This window comes from Erpetoichthys calabaricus, chromosome 8 (genome assembly GCF_900747795.2).
Source record: "Erpetoichthys calabaricus chromosome 8, fErpCal1.3, whole genome shotgun sequence".
In the NCBI taxonomy this organism is placed as follows: Eukaryota; Metazoa; Chordata; class Cladistia; order Polypteriformes; family Polypteridae; genus Erpetoichthys; species Erpetoichthys calabaricus.
The window spans coordinates 5,033,714-5,051,095 of record NC_041401.2 but is presented as its reverse complement, the minus strand read 5'-3'; the positions used below and the strand labels follow the sequence as shown (position 1 = coordinate 5,051,095).

General features: G+C 44.5%; 1 protein-coding gene across 2 annotated transcripts in view; it reads left to right on the top strand.

Annotated features, from left to right (window-relative positions):
* cwc22 (CWC22 spliceosome associated protein homolog) overlaps positions 1–17,382 on the top strand; it is a 279,770-nt gene that overhangs the window by 228,189 nt on the left and 34,199 nt on the right. The window lies entirely within an intron of this gene.

The following is a 17,382-nucleotide window of genomic DNA, read 5'->3' as shown; positions in this document are numbered from 1 at the left end:
TGGTCAGGACTTCATCCATCCATCCATCCTCTTCTGCTTATCCGAGGTCTGATCGCGGGGGCAGCAGCTTGAGCAGAGATGCCCAGACTTCCCTCTCCCCGGCCACTTCTTCTAACTCTTCCGGGAGAATCCCGAGGCGTTCCCAGGCCAGTCGAGAGACATAGTCCCTCCAGCATGTCCTGGGTCTTCCCCGGGGCCTCCTCCCGGTTAGACGTGCCCGGAACATCTCACCAGGGAGGCGTCCAGGAGGCATCCTGATCAGATGCCCGAGCCACCTCATCTGACTCCTCTCGATGCGGAGGAGCAGCGGCTCTACTCTGAGCCCCTCCCGGATGACTGAGCTTCTCACCCTATCTTTAAGGGAGAGCCCAGACACCCTGCGGAGGAAACTCATTTCAGCCGCTTGTATTCGCGATCTCGTTCTTTCGGTCACTACCCATAGCTCATGACCATAGGTGAGGGTAGGAACATAAATCGACCGGTAAATTGAGAGCTTTGCCTTATGGCTCAGCTCCTTTTTCACCACGACAGACCGATGCAGAGCCCTCATCACTGTGGACGCTGCACCGATCCGCCTGTCGATCTCACGCTCCATTCTTCCCTCACTCGTGAACAAGACCCCGAGATACTTGAACTCCTCCACTTGGGGCAGGATCTCACTCCCAACCCTGAGAGGGCACTCCACCCTTTTCCGGCTGAGGACCATGGTCTCGGATTTGGAGGTGCTGATTCCCACCCCAGCCGCTTCACACTCAGCTGCGAACCAATCCAGAGAGAGCTGAAGATCACGGCCTGATGAAGCAAACAGGACAACATCATCTGCAAAAAGCAGTGACCCAATCCTGAGTCCACCAAGCCGGACCCCCTCAATGCCCTGGCTGCGCCTAGAAATTCTGTCCATAAAAGTTCTGAACAGAATCGATGACAAAGGGCAACCCTGGCGGAGTCCAACTCTCACTGGAAACGGGTTCGACTTACTGCCGGCAATGCAGACCAAGCTCTGACACCGATCGTACAGGGACCGAACAGCCCTTATCAGGGGGTCTGGTACCCCATACTCTTGGAGCACCCCCCACAGGATTCTCCGAGGGATTGGTCAGGACTTTAAGTGCACTAATGATGGGCATTTCGATTCACTTCACGGAGTCGGTTCTTTCGAGCTCCCTGTTTAAGTGGGTCGTTTGATTCATATATAGTCTTGTGTTTTTGGGAGGTCCGGTGCCCCTCTAATGGCATCACAGATGTATCATTTAATAATTTGTACATTATTTGGATATACAGTATATGTTTGTGTGTTTATAGACATAATATTGTTTATTAATTTCTATATGACTGATTATGTATATTAGTATTCATGTTATATAGTTTACTGTCAAATAATGCACAGAGTATGCGACACGTGTTTCACCCTTATTTGGGCTCATCAGGCGTACACACTCACTGCATCCCCTCGCGGGGATCTCTAAGACACATAATTAAAATAAAACGTTTTGTTACAGAAAACACAAGTGACTCGCTCACGAATCAAACACTGGGTCCTATTGTTGGACTGATTCTTCACAACTCAAAGGAACAAAAAATCATTAGACTGATTCTCTGGTGGTAACTCGTTCATGACTCAAAAGAACGAGAATCGTTGGACTCTGGCAGTGACACGTTCACAAATCAAATGAGGAAGAATCATTAGGCTGATTCTCAGGTAGTGACTCTTTCACAGCTGAAATGAATGAGAATCATTAGACTGATACTCTGGTGGTAACTCGTTCATGACTCAAAAGAACGAGAATCGCATGTGAATCAAACCAACGTGAATAGTTGGGCTGATTTTTGGGTGGTAAGTTGTTCACAAATCAAAACAGCGAGAATCGTTTGCGAATCAAATGAAAGAAAATCATCAAGACTGATTCCCAGGTAGTGACTATTTCACAAATCAAATGAACGAGGATACGTTAGACTGATACTCTGGTGGAGACTCATTCACGACTCAAAATAACGAGAATGGTTGAACTCTGCTCAGGCAGTGACACATTAACGAATCAAATGAACAAGAATCGTTAGACTGATTCTCTGGTGGCAACTCGTTTATGACTCAGAATGTGAATCGCTTGTGAATCAAATGAACGAGAATCATTAGACTGATACTGTGCTAGTAACATGTTCATGACTGAAAAGAACAAGAATCGTTGGACTCTACTCAGGTAGTGACACGTTCACAAATCAGATGAAGAAGAATCGTTAGACTGATTCTCTGGTGGTAACTTGTTCACAACGCAAAACAACGAGAATCGCTTGTGAATCAAAACAAGAAGTAGAGTTGGACTGATTTTTGGGTGGTAACTCATTCGCAACTCAACAAGGAGAGTCGTTCGCAAATCAAATGAACAAAAATCATTAGACTGATGCTCTGGCGGTGACTCTTTCATGACTTAAAAGAATGAGAATCGTTTGCGAATCAAAAGAATGAGAATCGTTGGACTCTACTCAGGCAGTGATATGTTCACATATCAAATGAAGAAGGATCATCAGACTGATTCTCTGGTGGTAACTCGTTCATGACTCAAAAGAACAAGAATCACTTGTGAATCAAAACAACGAGAATAGTTGGACTGATTTTTGGTTGGTAACTTGTTCACAACTCAAAACAATGAGAATATTTTGCGAATCAAATGAAAAAACGAGAACTGCTTGTGAATCAAAACAAGAAGAGGAGCTGGACTGATGTTTGGGTGATAACGAGAATCGTTTGCGAATCAAAAGAATGAGAATCGTTGGACTGATTCTTTGGTAGTAACTTAAGTCAAAACAACGAGAATCGTTCGTAAATCAAATGAACAAAAGTTGTTAGACTTATTCTGAGGCAGCGACACGTTCACAAATCAAATGAACAAGAATCGTTAGACTCATGCTCTGGTGGTAACTCGTTCGTGAATCAAATGAACGAGAATCGTTAGACTGATTTTCGGGTGGAGACACATTCACAAATCGGTTCTTGCGCGTGCGCTTTAAGTATCTTATCAGCGAAACCATAGATGCTGACAGCATCTCGCAGGAAGGACACTCTTGAACTTTACCACTCCCGTTGAGCTCCACTGCATTGATTCATTTATGCTCATGAGTTGATTCACTAAAAAGAGTCGATCAAAAAGAATGAATTGTTCAAGAATCGCCGATCACTAGGGAGTGCGCTACTTTTTATAAGCACAGAGAGTGAGGACCTCAGCTTTACGTCTCATTTTTAGACCCCCAGTGTCCCTGTCTCTGCATGTAGACAATAAGGTGAGCGTCCCCTGCTGGCCAGACTGACACGTCTTCCAGCTACAATCCAATTCTTTTTTGGTTGGTCTCCCGTCCAAGTACTGACCAGGTTTAGCTTCAGGTGGATTACCAGTTGTGATGTGCGGCTGGTGTAGCTGCTGCTGTTACATCTCTCTGTCACATTTCTTCACAGCACTTTTCCCAGCTCAGTTGTTGTAAGATTTCAACTTAAGTCTCAGTTTTTCCAGGATTTTTGCTACGCGTATTTAATAGACGTGAGTGTCACCATAATAAGGAGAGCGGTGTTCACATCCCAGGTCCTCCCTGTTATGGAATCTGCATGTTCTCCTTGTGTCTGCGTGGGTTTCCTTCGGTTTCCACAATTCACAGTTGTGTAGGTTAGATGGATCAGCAGTGATCATTTTACTCCTGATCTCAGTGTTTGTGTTTGCCCTGCAATGGACTGGCACCCAATCCAGAGACTGTATCTGCCTTGTGGCCAGTGCTTGCTGGGATAGCCTCCAGCTGCCCCTCGACTCCAGCCAGAATTAGTGGGTTTAGAAGATGGATTGATGGGTATTTTTAGAAGACTTCCTTTTGTGACCCAGATATACAGTCCTCTTGATTTTTTTTTGTGTCTGGCTGTATGTATGGGGGTTGTGAAAAAGTATCTGCCCCCCTTCGTAATCGCCTCTATTTTTGTTTTTCTGCAAAATGAAGACAGGAGCGGGAAGGCTCAATGTCCACTTTGATTGACCAGATCAGCTTGTTTAAACGTCATTTCTCTCCTCTTCTTCTTCTTTTCTTTTTTGGTATTTGTGATATTTATAAAACAGAAACTTGGATCCAAAAACAGAAACCTGAAATTAGCTTCCCACTGGTCTGAAAGGATCAGCTCTGACCACATTCTATTTTTGCCAGTTTAACCAATAAATAAAACATCAAAGACACCCTCCATAGCAGGAACCTGCCCAGCAAAGACGAGTAATGGTTGGCCTGTGTTTTATATAGCGCCATTCACAGAGAAATGCAGAATAATGAGCGAGATGGCAGGATGCTTTGAATTAAAATAACTCCAAACGCCATGTGTTGTGGGCCCTCGTGGGGTCTGTGACTGCCTCGGTATCAATAAATAACTGATTTGAGGGGCACCACATAGGATTTGGCACAGCAGCTAGTGGCACCTCACTGTTCTCACTCCCCAGGCTGGCCGATATGCCAGATGCCACTTTCTGCCTGCACACACATGGGGCCTCCTTGAATAAACTGCCCTCAGTGTGCCCTACCAGGATCAGCTTCAACTCTCTATGGCCCTGACACTGGATGGCAGTTGAAGATGGCCAGAGGATCACTTTGGCTGCATGTGTTTCATCCCATTTAAAATCAGATCAATATATGCCCACATTTTTAAATGTTAAAAACAACATTCATGACGGTGCCAGGCTCTGTTGTGTCCTGCTGGATCCTTTGAGCGCCGTGAATCTGATCGTAAAATGATGGCAGTTTGATGTTCCATCCCTCCTTTGGTACGTCGTGTCCCACAGACTTCATCACAGAGCATTACCATTTAGGTGGTGTGGCGATCTCAGTGACCATCAGTACTACGGGTGCAAATCAGAAACCGCAGCTGCCATTGGAGGTACATGCACTGTTATGGAACCCATACTGCGTGGGCAAAGTGAGAGCGTGGCAAGAATATTCATACCCACGTTAGGGATACACAGTGCATGTGAAGGGAATCCAAGCCATCACAGACTATAAGACCACCCTCCCAGGTGTGTTGTAAATCAGGGGTCGCCAATTCCGGTCCTGGAAGCCCACCGTGGCTGCAGGTTTTCATTCTAACCCTTTTTTTAATGAGTGCCCGGTTTGTGCTGCTAAATAACTCCTTTCCCTTTCATTTTATTTAGATAGATAGATAGATAGATAGATAGATAGATAGATAGATAGATAGATAGATAGATAGATAGATAGATAGATAGATAGATACTTTATTAATCCCAATGGGAAATTCACATTCTCCAGCAGCAGCATACTGATACAATAAATAATATTAAATTAAAGAAAGATAATAATGCAGGAGAAAAACAGACAATAACTATGTATAATGTTAAATGTTAACGTTTAGATTATTTGACTTGTTTTTTAAGATTTGTTCCCCTGAATTTCTTCACTTCTTTCCTTCAATGGCACCCAAAATGAAATGAAGTGTGAAGTGAGGGAGCCAACAGAAGACCAACTAAGTGAGGGCCTCAAACTCCAACCAGTTTCACTCCAACCAGCTGCCTAATGAGGTGCCGAGTCTTGTCATTAATTAAACTCGTTCTTTAATTCCGTGACTTGTTGCTGCTCTCATTGTGCAATGCCAGACATTTCTGAAATTGTTGATTGTCTCTTTCTAAGAGCTCTGTTCAAATATTTTGGGGACCTGAGGAAATCAACATTCCCGAGGCCTTCATCTTTCTTTATTTTCAGATATTGTATGATGGGCACCAGTTGTTGTGGCTCATTTTATATCTCATTATTGTTTGGCTACTAATTAAGGAAAAAGAAACAATTAAGAGGTCTTGAGTCTTCAAGAACAAGTCAGTTAAAATGAATTCAAAAGAAGTAAATTAGCAGCAAAAACAGGTCACTCATTAAGAAAAGGGTTAGAATGAAAACCTGCAGCCACGGTGGGCCTCCAGGACTGGAGTTGGTGACCCCTTTTCTAAATGACTTCTACACGCGGACCAACGCCTTAAACGACTTACCTGCAAGGAAGTCCATCCCTTCTCAAGAGAAACAGGTACAGCGGGAAAAATCGGTATTGAACACGTCAGCGGTTTTCTTAAGGGACCATTGCTATGAAATTGACACCAGATGTCGGTAGCACATCAAGTAATCCACCCATATAAAGAAATCAAAACAAATAAATCCATAAATAATAAAGTGGATTGACACAGTGGTCTTGTAGCCGCTCAGATTCACACCATCGATGGGACGGCGATTTATTTAATTTTTTTCTGTGGGCTTCCAGGAACGTACCAGGCCTTGGCCCGACCCGCACTCCCTCACGGGCAGAGACAGGAATCCACTACATCAAATAAATGAATGAATAATATATTAAACAGAAATCAAATATAAACAACAAAAAAAAAATCAGACAACTCCCCACTTCGGTGATAACAAATGTAACGCAGGACAAGAAAACGCATAACACCCACGACAGATGTCCGTGAATCAGGCCCAGTGCGGCAGTAATGGAAGGAATGGTGTGGAGTGAAAGATGACTATCCTGTGGAAAACAGCTTTCCTAACCTGAATGCGACAATAAAAGTGGTGATTAGTCCCCCTTGATGAAACGAGATATGATCAGCAGGCCGGGGGGAAATGGAACATTACACAATCTGAGTGGCGACCCACCACGATTGTAAATGGCAACTCCCAACCCACCCAGTGGCTGAGAAACGCTGCTCTAAGTGGCATGAATTTAACTGGTTGGTTAGTGGCGTAGTTCAACGATTTTTACAAAGGGAAGCAAATTTATTGTGAGATTTAGGATACGTTACTTTACACTCGCTTTATATTGGCTAGGTGGTGTCACAAAGCGCACACAAAAACATCAAAAAGGTTTGGGGACACCACCCGTATATTATGTCCTGGCTGCAAAAGGTTGAGATTTAGCACAGATCTTTACAGATCGGAGTCCATGACTGAACTGAACTTGACAGTAAAGATGGCGTCTTTATATGCCAGCACCGGAAGTGACGTCACTGGAGGCGCAGGGACCGGGAGTGACATCATTGGAGACACTGGGACCAGAAGTGATGTCACTCTTTAATGATAGCTCTTTGATTTTGCTGGTTTTCAGTTGTAGGTGGTTTGAGTCGCACCATTTAACAAAGTCCCCTCTTGTCCCAAGCAGCCCCTGCTCCTGTTTCAGACATCCAATGAGGGCAGCTGGGAAATGGAGTCGTGTCAAATTGTAACACTGCTACAGTCTGGTCTGTGAACTCTGTGTTGCCCCCCCATCCCATGCTGTTCTGCCCCCAGTAGTCTGTCTGTATAGAGGACATCAGGCTCTGCTGCTCTGTCGATTCTTGTTTTGCACTTATAGACGTTATCTCAGGCCACTGTTGGCCGCTAAGCAGTGTATGGATGGTATCACAACAAACCCACTAGGTTTGACTTGACTCGGATATTTTAAACGCACGACTTTGACTTTTGAAGTTGTTTTTCACACTAGAATTACCAGAGCCTATGAAAAAACTCGTAGATCCGTCCCACCTCATGTCGCATCTTAAATCCGTTTGCACCTCTCTGGCATCGTCTTTTGTCTTCTAAATGTGCCGATAAAGACATGCTGCAAATAGCCGGCTATTCCATCCCCCCACCGACTTAAAATGTGCACGAACTTCTCCCAGCTCATGCCTTGATTGATTATCTAGGAGTGAAGTGGAGTTTTAGAGTGGAAATAATAGATCGTTATTTGGAGCACACGCATTTCATGTGTGTTCCATTTCTACAGTAATCTGTGTAAACACATATAAAACAGAAACGTTTTTCATATTCTAGTAGTAAATGACAAAATGTAGGCATAAACTATATAATGTGTGAAGCCTGAAGTCCAAATATCAAAGAAACACTTTCACAAAAGGTACAAATATAACAGAACAAGTGCACTTTTATTCAAAAATATAACTGCAGAAAAAAAAAAAAGCCGCCTTAGTGTGCGACATTGACACTCAGTTACTACGACGGCCCCGTGGCACAACAGTATCAGTTGCTGACTGGGAATCAAAAGGTCACCAGTTCGATCCTGCACGACTCCCTTTTGAGAAGTGAACTGCTCTTATTTTTACTATTTTAGAATAAAAAGATACATTTGATTTCAGTCTGTTACAGCCGGTGTAATTTATGGTATTTGTAAAGGTTAGCTTTGTTTTTGTTTTTCTTGATTCACTTTTCTCTCAGTTGCGTTCAGGATCCTTCCCTACCCCATCTGACACTGCTGTTTTCACATAAAGACGCGCTATAGCTCTGCAGTATATCACGATACATATGTCCGCGTGTTTTTTGTTTTTCCCCCAATATTGCCAGTCCCCACATGTTGCTGTATGCTGTTTCTTTTGGACTCCAGGACATGCAGAGGAAAGCATAGTAAAGAGCACTGACTTCAGCGCTATATGCAATCATCAGACACTCCCCATCTGACACTGCTGTTTTCATATAAAGACGCGCTAAAGCTCACCCAAGTAGCGCCCTTCCTACATTTACGACATGTGTACTTGTGTCGCAGTGTACACACCTGTCTGTGCTATGGTTCATTTTACACTGAACAAGCACCTGTAATTTGCAGCTCTATTCATTATCTCAAAACAAATATATGTGACGTTTTGAAGAAATCATTTTATGACACAAATAGTACCAATCAGAAAACATCGGCGAAGTAATGCAATATTATTTGAAAACGAACAGCGTCAGATTGGGTGTGATTTATACTGGCGCTGTTACTTAGAGTCAGATCAGAAGCTGAATAAGCTGAACAAGCTCCTGTTCTGACAGAAATAACCGCGGTCAACATTTTAAACTTAACGATTTACAGTGCATACCAATTGATAAATTTTATGTCCGTTTGAGGCTACAAAGAAAAAAAACACTTCCTCCCCAGCAGGGAATCGAACTCGGGTCTCTACGGCGCGGCAGGGCTGCCGTGTTCTGAGTCAGCAAATCTCAGCGTTACACCACAGAAGGTGTTGTGACATCCTTGAACCTTTTGTGAAAGTGTTTATTTGATGTTTGGCCATCAGACTTCACACATTCTGTAGTTTATGCCTACGTTTTGTAACATTTATTACTAAAATATGAAAAAGTTTCTGTTTTAACAATGTGTTTACACAGATTACTGTAGAAACGGAACACACATGAAATGCGTGTGTTCCAAATAACGACCTATTTTTTCCACTCTAAAACTCCAGCAGTGCAGTCGCTCCCAGATAATCAAACAAGGCATGAGCTGCGAAAACTTAGTGAACGTTCTGCGTCGGTAGGGGATGGAATAGCCGGCTTTTTGCTGCTCGTCTTAATCGGCACATTTAGAAGACAAAAGAGAGGTGAGAACGGTTTTAAAGTGGGCCGGATCTATGAGTTTTTTCGTAGACTCTGGTAATTCTAGTGTTAATGATCTGAGGTGTTGCCCGACATACTAGCACGAGGGCACAGACTCCTTGAATTCAAGTAAGGGACCTTCATGCCATCCACCAGTCAGAAGAGCTTCACCCCCGTTTTGTCTGTCTGTGCCTTTTCCGGCAGATGCTTGGAGTTTATTGCAGGGACACCAGCTGTGCGCCAGCCGTTGGAGATGCGTAATCCCAGCTGTGGGCAAATAGCATTAAAGCCAAGTCTGGGCATTGCTGTGGAATAAAGAGCTTGAACTGAAATGGTAAAGGTGGAAGATCAGCGTCTGATTGAGAGGACGCGCGCCTGCGGTGGTCTGAGCCAACTGTGCAAGTGAAGAACCAATCCATGGAAGTGAGGGCCCCTAGTGGTGAAAATCAGAAGTGTGCCAGTTGGATTCATTTACATTTACATGTATTTGCTTTGTCTAAAGTGACTTATGAAAGAGGTCCACATAATCAAGTACCATCAGTCTGGGGGTGGCAGGACAAGCGTACAAAACTGAATGCCCCAAAGTGAAGCCTCCCGTCACTGTCTCGGTCTGTGAGCCTCACTGAGTCGCATTGTCTGTCAGAGCTTACATGTGTGACCTATGACAACGTGCCATTTGTGTTTAGATGGTGTTCTTTTGGTGAAAGGCGCTATATAAAACTGTCAGTATCAGCCACTGTCCCTGTGTGACCCTTAGTGAGCCATAGTGTGTGCCAATGCCCATGTAGTAGCCATATTGAGATGTGCTGTTCGAATAAAAGGCGCTATATACAATCGTCAGTGCTGATGGCCACTCTGTGCATGGCCAGGTGACTTCCTATGTTGGTGCTTACATGTTAGATGTGTGAAGATGTGTCCTTTGTTTCCTAACAAAAGGCGCTATATAAAATCGCCACTATTGGCCCCTGCCACCGTCTTACCATGTGATGTTTAGTGAGTAGTTCAGCTGCCATTAAAGATGTGTCTGTCATCTAGAAGGATTGTACTCTGCTGAAAGGCACTATATTAAACTGCCATCACTGTCTCACTGGGTAACCATGAATGGGTCACAGTGTGTGCCAGTACCCATGTAGTAGTCATAGTAAGGGGTGTTGTTGAATGAAAGGCACTATATGCAATCGCCAGTCCTGACATCCACTCTGTGCACATGGCCAAGTCACTCAATATACAAGAAATGTGAAGGTGGTGTCCTCTCATGGAAGGCGCTATATAAAATCACCACTATTGGCCCCATTGTGATGTTTAGGTGTGTCCTTTGTCTTTAGATGGTGTCCTCTCATGAAACCCCCAGTGGTGTCTCTCATCACTGTCTCGGTCTGTGAGTCTGACTGAGTCGCTTTGTCTGCCAGCGCTTACATGTTCGGCCTACAACAACGTGCCTTTCGTCTTTCTCTGGTGAAAGGCGCTATATACACCTGCCATCGTCAGCCACCATCACTGCGTGACCCTGAGTGAGTCATGGCGTGTGCCAGTGCCCATGTAGCAGCCGTACTGAGAGCTGTTCTTTGTCCTTAGAGGGGTGTTGTTGAATGAAAGGCGCTATATGCAATCGCCAGTGCTGACGTCCACTCTGTGCACATGGCCAAGTCACTTCATGTGTTAGATGTGTGAAGGTGGTGTCCTCTCATGGAAGGCGCTATATAAAATCGGCAGTATTGGCCCCGCCACTGTCTTACTCTGTGATGTTTAGGTGTGTTCTTTGTCTTTAGGTGGTGTCCTCTCATGGAAGGCGCTATATTAAACCCCCAGTGGTGTCTCTCATCACTGTCTCGGTCTGTGATGTTTAGCAGATTGCCCCCCACTGTGTAAGGATATCAAAGTTTCAGAAAGTGTGTCTGTTACTCAGACGAATTGTTCTCGGATGAAAGGCACTATATTAAACTAGTAGCCTCTTCACCCAGCACTGCCTTAGTCTGAGGCACCATGTATTGAGAGGGCGCTCTCTGATGTAAGGCGCTGTATAAAATGTCCCATGTCTGCCCACCCCGCAGTCTCAGTTGGTGACTTCATCTCTGACTAGACGTGTGACGGCCTTATCTTGAGGTGGTGCTCTCAGCTGAGAGTTGATGTTTAAATTCACAAGGGTCAGTCGACCACCTCTGGTCCGCTGCTTGCTCTGGGATTTGTGCCAGCCAAGTGCTTAACATGGAGGTGACTGGAGAGGGGGCACGGCATCAAAGTGGTGCAGACGGTCCTACGTGTCACTCATCTTAGTGGTCCCTCCTTATTATAATTGATGGCGTGTCCTTTTCAAGTCACTTAAGCTTTATGTGCCGTCCCATGCCATCCCGTCACTTGAAAGTGCGCTTAAAGACGGCAGAGTGGCGTCTGAGGCTGCGATGATGATCAGAGTAAATATTTGCATCTGCCGCTCCTGGCGAGGCCTTCATTAGCTGCCTCCTGGGCCGTAATGATAACGGCAAACGTTAACAGTCGTTATCTTAATGATGGCATTTGGGCCTAATTGCATTGGAGAGCAGGAGAGCTTAACGGCTTTTTTATCCAATAACCGCTCGACCTCCGCTGGCAGCCAAGGAGAAGGAGGCGGCGGGCGGCGGCTGTGCAAACACCTCGTTCGTTTTTATTTTAGCACTGAGCGTTTCAGGCGGCTGCCCGGTGCCCGGCACTGTGTGGCTGAGAACTGTAGAGCTTTGGGCCCGCTGAGGGGCAGTGCTTGGCGTGTCCTATCCCTGGATAATTAGGCCAGGTCTTGGTGACCACTGCGCTGAGTGGGTAGGCTGCCATGTGGTTTAGTAGTAAAATCGTTGCAAGTGTGTGTGAGGTACTGCTATTTAACACCTTCTTGTTTCTCGTAACGTATTAGAGAATATTTGAAAAAAGACGTAGCAGCACCATAGAAGGTCCAGGGGAGAGTGAGTGGGCCGATTTAAGACCACAGAGAGTGAGTGAGGAGGAGGACGAGTGACTGAAGGAGATGAATCAAATGGTGAAGAAGAGGTGACCTGACTGTTTAAAATTGTGAAGAGCAATAGTCCTGTGGATCCTGGCTTTAAACTGGTGAGGTGCCACCTGGAGCCCTGGGGTCCAGTTTTGGTCTCCATATTACAGGAATGACAAAGTAGCGCTGGGGAAAGTGCAAAAGAGGACAACGAAGCCGATTCAAAGTCAAAGCGAACTGTATTGTCATCTCAACCATATACAGGGTGGTCCAGATCTAATTATGCAATTTTCATTACGCTATTAAGTTTATCACATAGAGAAGAATTCACAAAAAGTTCTTTTTGTTGCCAATAGATGGCAGCACCTGCCCTGCATTCGTTTATTACAAGACTAGAGAAAGAGTCTGTGTCGACAACCTAAGATGAAGCTGTATAATGACTAGTGGGGTCCCCTGTGAAGTTCTGTTTGCAGGTTTGGTCCTCGTATTACAATAAAGGTGAAGCCACACCTGAAGGAAGACCAGTGGAGAGCAATTGAGGAGGAAAGAATTAAGGAGCTGAACCTTCAAAGTTTAATGAAATGGAGAATATGATGCGACATGACTGAAGCGTTTCAAATTATGAAGAGCATCAGTCCGGTGGATCCAGGCTGTTAATTTTTTGTTGTTAGCCTTAAGTGAGGTTGTAATTCAACTGTATGACACACTGGTGAGGTGTCATCTGGAGTATCACGTCCAATTTTGGTCATCACCCCATTGGGGATTAATACAGTGTGCCAAATATTATAAAAAAAAAAAAGATATAATAGTGCTGGAAAGAGTCCAGAGTAGACCATCTGTGTAGGGTGATTCAGGGCCATGGAGAGCATCTAAGGTGGAAAGATTGAATGAATTCAATCAAGTGGAGAGTACGAGGTGACGTGACTGAAGGGTGTCCATGTGTTGTGAGGTTGTGGAGGTTGAATCAAGCGAGCCCGTCCTGAAGCTGTATAATGACTAGTGGGGTCTCCTGTGGAAGTTCTGTCTGCAGGTTTGGTCTTCATATTACAATAAAAGTGAAGCCACACCAGAGGAAGACCAGTGGAGGGCAACTGGGGAGGAAGGAGCTGAACCTTTGAAGTCGAATCAAATGAGGAATTAGAAGTGACATGACTGAAAGGTTTAACATTATGAAGGAGATGAGTAGAGTGAATCACAGCAGTTAAATGTTAATGTTGCCAGCTATACGGAGGTTACAATGCAGCCGTGTGACACACTTGGTGAAGCCTCTTCTGGAGTACTGGGTCCAGTTGTGGTCTCCATATCACAATAAAGACAAAGCAGCGCTTGGGAAAGTCCAAAGGAGAGCAGCTAAGCTGATTCAGGACCATGGAGAGCAACCAAGGAGGAGAATCAAATCAAGAATTAGAGGAGACATGGCTGAAGGGTTTAATGTTCTACCTGCATAAGGCTAGCAACAAAGAAGAGCACAACATACATAGATAGCGTTCTGTTTATTTATTATTTACTGTTACTAAAATGTATATAAGTAATAAAAACACATAAAAAAAAATAGTACATTAGAACTAAGGAAAATGACAAGAGACGTGACAGTAAGCCTAAGCCAAGGAGCACAGCCTGACTGAAACATAACAGCGGCCAGCGAGGAAAGGCTGAAGGAGCTGAACACTTCAGTCGAAGCAAATGTAGATCACGGTGGCGCAGTGGTAGCGCTGCAGTAAGGAGACCCGTCTGGGTTCGCTTCCCAGGTCCTCCCTGCGTGGAGTTTGCTTGTTCTCCCCATGTCTGCGTGGTTTTCCTCCCACAGTTCAAAAACATGCAGGTTAAGTGTATTGACAATCCTAAATTGTCCCTAATGTGTGTGTGTGTGTGTGTGCGCGCCCTGCGGTGGGCTGGTGCCCTGCCCTGCGCCCTCTGCTGGCTGGGATTGTCTCCAGCAGACCCCCGTGACCCTGTGTTAGGATACAGCGGGTTGGAAAATGACTGACTGACTAATGGAGATGAAGCGCTGACCTGACTTAATGAAGGGATTGAGTGCGGTACATCCCAGCTTGTTCCTTTATAATAAAATCTTCAACAGGAACACCAGGGCACAGTTGGCAACTTATGAAGGGCAGATTTCACTCAAATGTTAGAACGTCTGTCTTCACACGAAAAGCCACAGACACAAAGAATGAGTGACCAAGAAGTTGGTGGTGGTGGGCAGCGCAGTAGGACTTTGGTGCCTGCCCTTCAAGTCTGAATGCATTTTTATTTTGATCAATCCGCGTAAATAGGATGGACAGGCTTGTTGGGCTGAATGTTCAAATGTCGGTGAGGCATCGGGATGAGAACATCACTGTGTGCTGGGTGGTCCTGTTACAACGCCTCGACATAGTTGATTTAAATACGTCGGTTGGTGCGACATCGAGCGATCAGCATGGCAGCTCCTAGTTCATCTGCAGGTCCTTCGTGTAAAGTATGGCAGTACAGTAAGCTCAAGCCCGATAGCCCGGTGTTTGTTCTGTGCACTCTGTAAATGTGAAGTGGCGCGTCGTAGCAGCAGAACAGCCAAGCAGGAGCATCTCAGATGGAAGCATTCCGGAGTTTTCTATGAAGACGACGCCGTAAGTTCTCATTACTTTTGTTAGGTCTGGGTGGTAAATCGCTGCATTCTACAGTCATTTATTTTGCTGAGCGCTGGACCTCATAAAGGACCCGTCAGCCCACCAACAACACTGCAGTGGTGGGCTGGTGCTGAGGCACAAAGCTTTTCTTTTCCAGAGGAAACTTATAATTAGTTTAAAAAAAAAAAAAAGATATGATCTAAAAGTAATGTAGAGTGTGACAGAAATAGCGTATAATAAGTAGGACAGAGATTATCGTGAGGTTTATGATACGTTACTTTCACTTTATTTTTCTTCTATATGCTAGTTGACTTGATATGTTGTGTTCAAGTGTCATCTCTGCACTAATGTTGAACTGCTAAACAGATTATATGTCTGTGTGTTCTACTGATTCAGACAAACTCCACTGTTACGTGCTGTTGTGTTTTTTGCACTTACACGTCATTCAGCTGAGCAGATCTGATCTGTAATCTCCGATTAAAACTGCACTACTTGTGTTATCAAACGTTTATTCATGAACTGAAACCTTTATGCAAAATATGTGGTGTGAACATGAGGAGCGCTCAGGAGTTCTTGTTGCTTCAAAGTGCGCTGGACTTCACCGGGAAGATTATTGTTTCGATGCGGCGGCCGTGAAAAGTGCGGAGCTCCAGCTTCACCGATTCCTCTCCCATCGCCCAAGCCCCACCCACCATAGTTCCTGGTTGAACAAAAAGTACACCCCTTGGTTTAGGAGCTAAAAGAAAAGTACCAGGGACTACAAATGAGCCAAATTCCAGTGTTTCGTAAAAGTTCCTGTGGTGGGAAAGCACCAAACACACACCATAGTCACACTCAGCAACAACTGGCAATTATCATAACCTGGCCATTGTGTTTTCATGAAGTGGGACATGCAGAGCTATTCAGTTATGACAAATGTTGGGGAATAACAGAAGTGAAAGGCAGACTTCATTACAGCTGTCGGGTGAATATGGCGCTCTCATGGCAAATTTTAGGGCTACCAGATGTCAGGACTGTGACAGCGTTTGAAGGATCCGGTAGCGTGGGGCCAGGAGTTTGCTAAAAGACACCTGAAGGATTCTCTGGTCTGATGAGACCAAGATAGAACTTTTTGGCCGTAATTCTAAGCGGTATGTGTGGAGACAACCAGGCACTGCTCATCACTTGTCCAATACAGTCCCCACAGTGAAGCATGGCGGTGGCAGCATCATGCTGTGGGGGTGTTTTTCAGCTGCAGGGACAAGACGACTGGTTGCAATCGAGGGAAAGATGAATGCGGCCAAGTACAGGGATATCCTGGACAAAAACCTTCTCCAGAGTGCTAAGGACCTCAGACTGGGCCGAAGGTTTACCTTCCAACAAGACAATGACCCTAAGCACACAGCTATAATAACGAAGGAGTGGCTTCATAACAACTCTGTGACTGTTCTTGAATGGCCCTGCCAGAGCCCTGACTTAAACCCAATTGAGCATCTCTGGAGAGACCTAAAAATGGCTGTCCACCAACGTTTACCATCCAACCTGACAGAACTGGAGAGGATCTGCAAGGAGGAATGGCAGAGGATCCCCAAATCCAGGTGTGAACAACTTGTTGCATCTTTCCCAAGAAGACTCATGGCTGTATTAGCTCAAAAGGGGGCTTCTACTAAATACTGAGCAAAGGGTCTAAATACTTAGGACCATGTGATATTTCAGTTTTTCTTTTTTAATAAATCTGCAACAATTTCAAAAATTCTTTTTTTTGTCTGTCAATATGGGGTGCTGTGTGTACATTAATGAGGGGAAAAATAAATTTAAATTATTTTAGCAAATGGCTGCAATATGACAAAGAGTGAAAAATTGAAGAGGGTCTGAATACTTTCTGTACCCACTTTATATATATGTATATGTATATATATATATATATATATATATATATATATATATATATATACATATACACACACAGTATATATACAGTATATACTAGTCATTTAGCCTGTTACAATAACGGGCGCTAGAACAGTAGTGCATAAACATTAGTAGGCACAGTCTATATTAAATGGCAAGGGACCTTGATCTCATTTTGGTCGTATTTTTCTTTCTTTCAGCCTTTCATTTGTTGATGTTTACTTGCTGAGCTGACCGTTCTTCGTGGGCTGCTGCCGTGTATCGTGTGTCTTTAATTTTCTGTGACAGTAATACTGTCTTGTACGGCTCTATTCAATAAGGGCGTGTAGATAATTTAGTTCAAATGGCTCTGGAATATGTGAAGAGCAACAAAGGTGCAGAACTTTATTTACGTGCGCCTTTATTTGCTGTGCCCAATTGAGGTTGTCCTTTTGAGGCTCGCCTTTTTGTGCGCGCCCTTATTGAAGGATACCGCTGGCTTGTACGTCCGTAATATACCTTTAATTTTCTCTGGTGGTAATACAGGCGTGCGTGTCGGTAATATGCCTTTAATCTCCTCTGACAGTAATACTGGCTTGTATG